This window comes from Neophocaena asiaeorientalis, unplaced genomic scaffold, assembly GCF_003031525.2.
Source record: "Neophocaena asiaeorientalis asiaeorientalis breed wild unplaced genomic scaffold, Neophocaena_asiaeorientalis_V1.1 scaffold91, whole genome shotgun sequence".
NCBI classification, from domain to species: domain Eukaryota; kingdom Metazoa; phylum Chordata; class Mammalia; order Artiodactyla; family Phocoenidae; genus Neophocaena; species Neophocaena asiaeorientalis.
Window position 1 is genome coordinate 11646911 of NW_020173198.1, and position 8693 is coordinate 11655603.

General features: G+C 47.8%; 1 non-coding gene across 1 annotated transcript; it reads right to left on the reverse strand.

The window, feature by feature from the left end:
- Nucleotides 1-3965: 3965 nt before the first annotated feature.
- Nucleotides 3966-4037, reverse strand: TRNAT-CGU (transfer RNA threonine (anticodon CGU)). The gene has a single exon. It is a non-coding gene; the product is annotated as a tRNA-Thr (tRNA).
- Between the last annotated feature and the right edge of the window lie 4656 nt (nt 4038-8693).

The window sequence follows — 8693 nt, forward strand, 5'->3', positions numbered from 1 at the left end:
AACCCGTGTCCCCTGCATTGGCAAGCGGATTCTTAACCACTGCACCACCAGGGAAGTCCCGATCATTCCTTTCAATGGCTGCCCATGATGGCATGAGGGATGGCTCTCCATTTACCAGACCATCCTGGCTGGTGGATGTTTACAATATTGTCATCAGATGAACTCCATGAGAGTGGAAGCCAGTGAATGTGTGTCACTTCAATTTTATGGAGAAACCAAGGCACAGAGAGGTTATGTGGCTAGTCCATGTCTCCCACTGGTTCTTGTAGATGTGGGGCAGAAAAGTAATTCTACTGCTGCCCTCGCTTCACGCTGCCACATGGTGTCACAGTTGAAGTTTTCTCCTGCGCAGCCTCTGTTGACAAACAGCCCTTCTTTGCTAACACTAGGATTGTAGCTCCCTCTTTGACTTCAAAAGTCCTATTAGGGGCACAGTGGTTAAGAATCTGCCTGCCAATGCAGGGGACACAGGTTCGAGCCCTGGTCCGGGAAGATTCCCACATGCTGCGGAGCAACTAAGCCCGTGCGGCACAACTACTGAAACCCGTGCGCCTAGAGCCTGTGCTCCACAAGATGAAGCCACAGCAATAAGAAGCCCATGCACCACAACGAAGAGTAGCCCCCCCCGCCCCCCGCACCATAACTAGAGAAAGCCTGAGTGCAGCAATGAAGACCCAACACAGCCAAAAAAAAAAAAGTCCTATTAAACCTTTTTCTGCCACTGACCGTCAGGACCTGTCCTACAGTTCTCTCTAACTTTGGATAACAGGAAGGTGGGTTGGAAGAGTTTAATTTCTTCTTTCCCAGAAAGCCCTGGTCTCCTTCTGCAAATCCACCTTCTCCCCAGTGGTCAACTTTGCACAGTGAGGTCTCAGAGGGTCCCTCTAGGCTCAGTCTGTCTTTCCTCCTAACCCCAGCATCAGGGGCCTTCTCTTCTCTTTCTGTTTCTAAGGGAGACTAGAGTGTGATTATAGAACAAAGACCTCTGATTTCAAGGTGACTTTCAGACACGAAATTCATACAGAAGTTACAGAGATCCAAACACGGCTTTATATATTCATGAACACAAGCAGTTTAAATCAACACAAAACGTCTTATTCAGACACACAATCAGCTTTACCCATCTAAGTGTAAACAGGACCTGAATTCAGAATTTTGCTCACTAGTTTCTGATCCTGCAGCCTGTGCCACATTGGTCCTACAGCTCCGTGGCATCCCCAGATTTCAACCAGCAGTGATGGTTTTGAGATTCGAGTGTAATCTTCCAGGCTTAAAAACAAAAAAACAAATAAAACAGCAAGCACTTCTCCATACATGAATATATACCCTTAGATATTTTATGCAATTTTTTGTTGTGTGTGTAAATGGAAACCTACAGTACCTTATATAAATTTTCTGAAGTCCATTCTTCACCTGGGGCAGAGAGAGGAGCACCCTGTGTAGGGTGGGGTGGGGTGTGGGCAGCGGTGGGGGTGGATGAGAATGGGCTCTTTCTTGGGATGGCGTCCCAGAGGAGTGTTGCTTCATCTTCTGGAGGGAAGGACAGGAAAATCTGTGTGGACAACTAACCAGCTCCACAGATACTGGCCCGCCTGTCGGGGGCAGTGTGGTCTTTTTATTTTTAATGGGGAGGACTATTTGGGGATATTTTTAATAGGGAGGAACGTAAGTGTACTTCTGTGTCACTTAAAAAGAAACGACGAAACACTCCAATGGAGAGCAGAGGACACTCAAGCATTTTTATGACTTAATTCTGGATCGTTATAATTTGCCTGTGTTCTAATAGGTTCTTTTTGCCTTCGTGGGTTTTGGAGGTGATTCTGGGGGAAAAAAATTACACACGTAATACAATCATCTGGTAGAAAATCCAAACAATGTGAAAGTTCACAGGGTAAGAAGTGAAGGAATCCTTTCAACAGCTACCCCATCCTACTTCCCTCCAGAGAGGCAAGTGTTATTGTTAGCAACCCCAAGTTCATGAGCCAGATGTACAATGAGGCCAAACAAACAGAAACATCCGAGTTTAGAGCAGAGAAAGGTTTATCGCAGGGCCATGCAAGGAGACAGGTGGCTCGTGTCCCCCAAACCCCCAAACTCCCTGAAGGGTTTCAGCAAAGCATTTTTAAAGGCCAAGTGAGGGAAGGGGGCCGCAGGGTACGGGACCAGCTCCTGTACGGGTCTCTGATTGGTTGATGGTGAGGTGACAGGGCAGTGGCACAGGAGTTAACTTTACTAGTCCTTAGGCTCCAGGAGGCCTGGGGGCTACATGCTCACGGTCATCAAGTAGTTAATAAGTTCCATTTGGTGGGGTTTTTCACATCTGTGAAACACTTTCACATCAAACACTTATCTAGGTACTTCAGAGAGGAGCTAAAGCAGAGGATGTGGGAGAAGGCTACCCCGGGAGGGCCCCATAGGGTCCTGCTCCGTTACATTATTTTTGTGTGCATCCTTCTTCCCCCCTCCCCCCCATACTCAGTGAGGTGTAGGACCAGCGACATCAGCATCACTAAAACACCAATGAGAAATGCAGATTTTTCGGCTCCGCCTCAGACACACAGTCAGACCTAAATTTTAACCTGATCCTCAGGCTGAAGTGTGAGAAGAACTGGTGTTCACTGTTTTTATAGGCATTAACTCACATGTTTGTGTACACGCATACACACGTGCTCCTGGGTTTAGAATGTGGCTTTAGAATACAGCTCTCTTTAGCGGAATGGTTCGCAATGGGTGGTCCCGGAACTAACACCGTCAGCATCACCTGGGAGCTTGTTAGAAATGCAAATGTCAAGCCCCACCGCAAACTAACAGAACGCAGACGCTCTGGGCGCTCGGCATTTTAACTACGCCTCGAGGGGATGCTGATGAACTGCTCACAAGTGTGAGCGCTCTGCTGCAGAGGAGGACTCTTACCCCCCGCCGCTCCTGCCAGGCTCTCCGATCCCCTTCGCATCCATCTCCCCCTCTCTCTGAGTGAACCCGCCCTTGTTCACCGAGGTTGCCCCAGACTCCAGCTCCACTAGGCACACACCGAGAGTTCCATTAATGCTTTCTTCCAGTAGGAATCTCGCGCTGATACAGGTTTCCCCAATTTAGGTCAAGCTGGTTTCCAGATCATACAATATGCCAGCTCTTGGAGGTTGAGGTAATTGCATAACATCTTTAAATGCATTCGAGCAGCCCCGTGGTGATGCAGAGAAAACGGGTGCCATACGACGGTAGCTCCGTTTACTGAAGCCGCCTCTACAGCCAGTCTCTCGGCAGCTGCTTTACAAACGCCAGCGCTGACCAGAGATCCATTTTACTGGGGGGCAAACGGAGGCTCCGAGAGAGAGAGGAGAGAGCTTTAGATTTTCATGTCGGACCAGCTCCAAGTCTGGGCAGGATTTCCTCTCTAACGCAGTGCCTACAATGGATTTCCTTTTAAAAATAGCAAGCCAGACACCAGCTGACTCTGGGTGTGGGCTCAGTGTCAGGCAACGGCGGTTCTCTCATTAGTGTGGAAACAATTGGACTTAAATGTTCAGAAAAATGCTTAGTGGCTCTTGAACCAAGAGCCATCCGCTGTAGGTTTTTCTGCGCTAAAATCATTGCTCGGGCCACGGTTTTCACGTGACCTCCGGGGCCTCGGAGTTTAAGACCCCCGCCCACCCGGAGCCCTCCTCCATCCCGCACAGGACGAGGCGTCCGGGGAATGCAGGGGGCGCTGTCTGCAGGGAGCCAAACGCCCCGCGGGGCAGGTTGGCGGCACAGCAGTGCATGAGGCCGGACCACCCGGACTTTGACCTGCGCGGGCCGGAGAGAGCCTGAATCTAAACTGAGTGAAAACAGTTGGCTCCGTCGGCACCCAGAGGCGAAGATCTATTGATTAATACGGGATGCGGAAAGGGTAGAACGTCGATGATTACTCTCGAAAAGTGGTCACACCCCTAAAAAGTGGCCCCCTCTAGGGAAATGAGAATGCTAGGCACGGACGGGGTTCGAACCCGTGATCTTCGGTTTACGAGACCGACGCCTTACCACTTGGCCACCGCGCCTGCGTTAGAATGGCGAGCGCGCGCCGGCCGCTCGCAGCACACTCACGGCAGCAGAGCGGGGAAGGAAGTCTGTCCGCCCCTTCGTGTCCGAGTGGGGCCGAGGACTTCGTCTCCGGAGCCCCCAGAGTCCCCACAGGCTCGGCGGGAGGAACTCGTTTGGAGCTCGGGAGCGCTCAGGACGCTCGCAGGCATTTCAGAGCCTGAGGTTCGAATCCCAGCTCCACCAGAGAGACTCCGCGACTTTGGACAACCGGTCTCGGGGCCTCAGTTTCCCCTCTAGGGTGAGGCACCCAGGAGGCGGAGGAAAAGGCTGTGGTTCCTTTACTAGCCCGACCCCTCGGGCGGTCCACGGCTGCCCTGCATGGAGCTGACGCTCAACGAGGGTTGTTGAATGAATGTGTAAGTTTTCTGAAATAAAAAGCCCCAAAGCTCCTCTTACCCCAGATTGCCGCGGTTGAGCCCTGGGTGTGTGCCTGGCCCCGGGGCCAGCAGCATCACTTGGGAGCTGGTTAGAAATGCAACTTCTCTAGCTCACCCCAGACCTGCCCAATTAGACCTGCTGGGGGAGCCGGGCAATCTGGGCTTTAACAGGCTCTCCTCCAGGTGATGCCGCTGCGCGGGAAAGGCTGAGTCCCAATGCTCTGGACAATTGATACGCATATTCACATTTATGTATTCAAACGTGCCCTTTTATTTTTATTCAAATGGACTGACTTTAAAGTGCACTTTGATTCTCCATTAATTAATGTATGGATGTGTTAACTAATACAGTGGCTTGTAGTACATTTTATAATCACGATAAGTGATAGCATATATTATTTTTAAAATTAACACTTTCTCTTATACATTAATGTGATGTGTACTATTACAATATTGCATCGTAAATTATATATACTGCATTATATGCTATAATATAATGCATGGATGGGATACCTTATTCTCTTTAATAGCTGCACGGTTTCCCATCCAATGGCTCTCTATCTATCACAGTTGATTTAATCAATTTCTGGGAGTAAGGCCTTGGGTTGTCTGCAGCTTTTTAGCTGCACAGAACATTCTGCTACATGCACCTTTGCCGCCTGGTACCAGTGATGCTCGCAGGGTATAAGGAGACATAAATTAAGAATGTCCACAGCCCACTGTGCAGGTGTATAGGCAAATGGGAAACCTATACATGCCAGGAAGTTGTGTTCACCAAGTTGCTTTAAATGTCACGGTTTGGGCAGGTGACTGGAAAAGGCCCTGGCATTTACCCTCAGACAGGAACTCTGAGATACTGCTCCCGGAGTGCTTGAGATCTATGTGCAAATCTCACTGCAGCTCTTTAATTTAAAAAAAAAAAAAAATTGAACATTTTCAGAATTAAAATGTATTACTGAGCATTGCCTTTGAATGGTTGATGATAAAATTGATTCCATTGTCCCCCTCCATTTTTTGGTGTTCACTGAGTTGTTGGAATTATTGTGCAGAAGTGATAGGGTTTATAAAAAGTGAAAAGAAATTAGAAAATGAGAGAACATCACATGTGAGCTGAGCCCAGAACTAACTGGCAGGTGGAATGGAAATGAGATTCTAACAGGTGCTTTTTTCAGCTTTGTCTTCTGAGGGGAGGGAGGGGATTAAATGATAGAGGTGCATCTGTATCTTGATGGGCAGGTGGGATGCCTGAGGTATGCAGGGTCTGGGGTGTCCTGAGGGAGGCTGGCCCTGTGACCTTCTGTGAGCCCTAAAGTAGAGAACACAGGTCTGATCCTACTTCTCTCACAGGTGTAAGGAGCCCTGAGAAGCCACAAATCTTGGACACCTGGCTGGAGGATCTGTCTGTCCTGACCCCAGCGTCTTAGAGAGGTACCTGCACAGGTAGGTCTTCAAAAAGTATTGTAGAGGAAATTAACATGCGATTCCTTTCAGTGTGGTCCTCCATGTGGTTCTGGAGAACCTCCTTGGCCAGTGCCTTCCAGCTATGGTGCCAGCAGAGTCCTGGTGCTGAACTTCCTGGATAAGCCCTTCCCCGAGATTTTTAATCTGGTGCCCACTGCACTCAAGACTAAGAAATCTGTGAATTCACCAAAAGTGTATGTAAAATGTGTGTGTTTCTGGGAAAGGGATGCCACAGTTTTTATCAGGTTTTCAGAAAGGCTTGCTGAGGGTCCTAGAAACCTTCAAGCCTTTTTACTCCCTCACTCCTCTGAAATGATTCACCCGAACCCCACTGAAATGCAGTGGGTCTAAAAGTGATTAACCACAGTTGAGGTTGCTTGAGAAAATGAAGGTGTCTTGGAGACACTGTCTCCTTCCAGGCAGGACTTCTGCGGCCACCAACTCCTCTGTTGGGGCCGCCCTCAACACCTTCACCCCTGCTTGCTGCCCGCCTCCCCGCCTCCCCGCCCCTCCGCAGCAAGGGCTGCATCCATTTTAACAGCACTTCACAGTGTGTGAAGGGCTTTCACCTGCGTTAGCTCCATGGAGTCTTGGTTGTGGCCTAGCACGCTCGGCACTTGAACCTGAACATCTTGGGAAGATGCAGGTGGACCCTGCGGCGGGGCTGAGGTTCTGCCTTTCTTACAACCTCCCAGGCTGTGCTGGTGCTGCTAGTCCGGGCCCTCACTTTGAGAACTGCTTTAAAGAGTACTTGGAGAAATTAATTTTCTTGCAGAGGAGGGAAAAAAGCCCCCTCAGGCTTGGATATTTAGGTTGCCTGAGGTGCTGACAGCAGGCTTTTCTCTGATAGCCTAAATCAAGACTTTGCCTGAAGAAGGCTCACTTAGCTACTCAAATAGCTCACTTAGCTATCCCTGCGACTGCATTGTCGGTGACGGACAGTTTAGAACCCAGGGCCAGAGCCAGCGGCCACAGCCCCCTATCATTGCTTTATCTCATAAATTCAGGGTTTTAGAGCAGGCTTGATGAGGCCAAGCAGGTTATATGAACCTGTGAATTGAATGCGTGGAGGACACACGGGATAGGGGCCGAGGACCAGGTGATGTGGTGCCATTGTACATTCCCGCCAGAAATACATGCGTTCCAGTTGGGTCACATCTTTCAATTTCTGTCTTTTATTTTCTTCTTATTATTTTTATTGAAGTATATTTGGTTTACAATGTTATGTTAGTTTCAGGTATATAGCAAAGTGATTAATTTTATATATATCTTTTTCAGATTCTCTTCCATTATAGGTTATTACAAGATACTGAATATAGTTCCCTGTGCTATACAATAGGTCCTTGTTGGTTATCTGTTTTATATATAGTAGTGTGTATCTGTTAATCCCCAAATCCTAGTTTATCCCTTCCCACCCCTTTCCCCTTTGGTAACCATAAGTTTGTTTTCTATGTTTGTGCGTCTATTTCTGTTTTATAAATAAGTTCATTTGTGTCATTTGTTTTAGATGCCATATATAAATGATATATAATATTTGTCTTTGTCTTACTAAGTATGATAATCTCTGGGTCCATTTGTCTTTTTTATTTTGGCTACTCTAGTGGGTATGTGGTGGTACCTCATTTTAATTTGCATTTCCCTGATGACTAGTGATGTTAAGCACTTTTTCATGCGCTCATTGGTCATTTGTTACATCGTCGTTTTTATTTATCTATTTATTTTTGGCTGCATCGGGTCTTCGTTGCGGCACACAAGATCTTTCATTGTGGGATGTGGGCTCTCTAGTTGATGTGCACGGGGCAGTAGTTGCAGTGCATGGGCTTAGTTGTCCTGCGGCATGTGGGAATCTTAGTTCCCTGACCAGGGATCGAACCTGCGTCCCCTGCATTGAAAGGCAGATTCTTAACCACTGGACCACCAGGGAAGTCCCTGTTACATCTTTTGTGAAGTGTCTGCTCAAATCTTTTGCCCATTTTTATAGCTTGTTTGCCTTCCTATTTTCTTTTAAACCCAGTTCTTTTTTTTAAAAAATAAATTTATTTATTTTTGGCTGTGTTGGGTCTTTGTTGCTGCGCGTAGGCTTTCTCTAGTTGTGGCGAGTGGGGGCTACTCTTCATTGCCGTGCATGGGCTTCTCATTGCAGTGGCTTCTCTTGTAGTGGAGCACAGGCTCTAGGCGCGCGGGCTTCAGCAGTTATGGCACGCGGGCTCAGTAGTTGTGGCTCACGAGCTCTAGAGTGCAAGCTCAGTAGTTGTGGCACACAGGCTCAGTTGCTCCACGGCATGTGGCATCTTCCTGGACTAGGGCTCGAACCCGTGTCCCCTGCATTGGCAGGCGGATTATTAACCACTGCACCACCAGGGAAGCCCACCTTCCTGTTTTTGAATCATCAGAGTTCATTGTATGTTCTGGACAGAAGTCTTTTTTCAGATATATGTATTGTTAGTATTTTCTCCTACTTGGTGGATTGCCTTTGCATCTTCTCAGTGGGGTCTCTCCAAGTGCAGAAGTTTTTAATTTTGATGAAGTCCAGTTTATCAATGTTTTTCTTTTATGCTTTTTTGTTTCCTAAGAAAGCTTTGTCTACCTGGGTCACAAAGGTTTTCTCCAAGAATTTTTATCATTTTCGCTTTTACATTTAGGTCTAGGATCCATTTTGAGTTAATTTTTGTGTATGGTGTGAGGTTGGGCTTGATGTCCATTTTTTCCCATATCCAGCACCATTTGTTGAAACGATGATCCTCTCTCCATGCAACTGCCGTGGTGCCTTTGTTA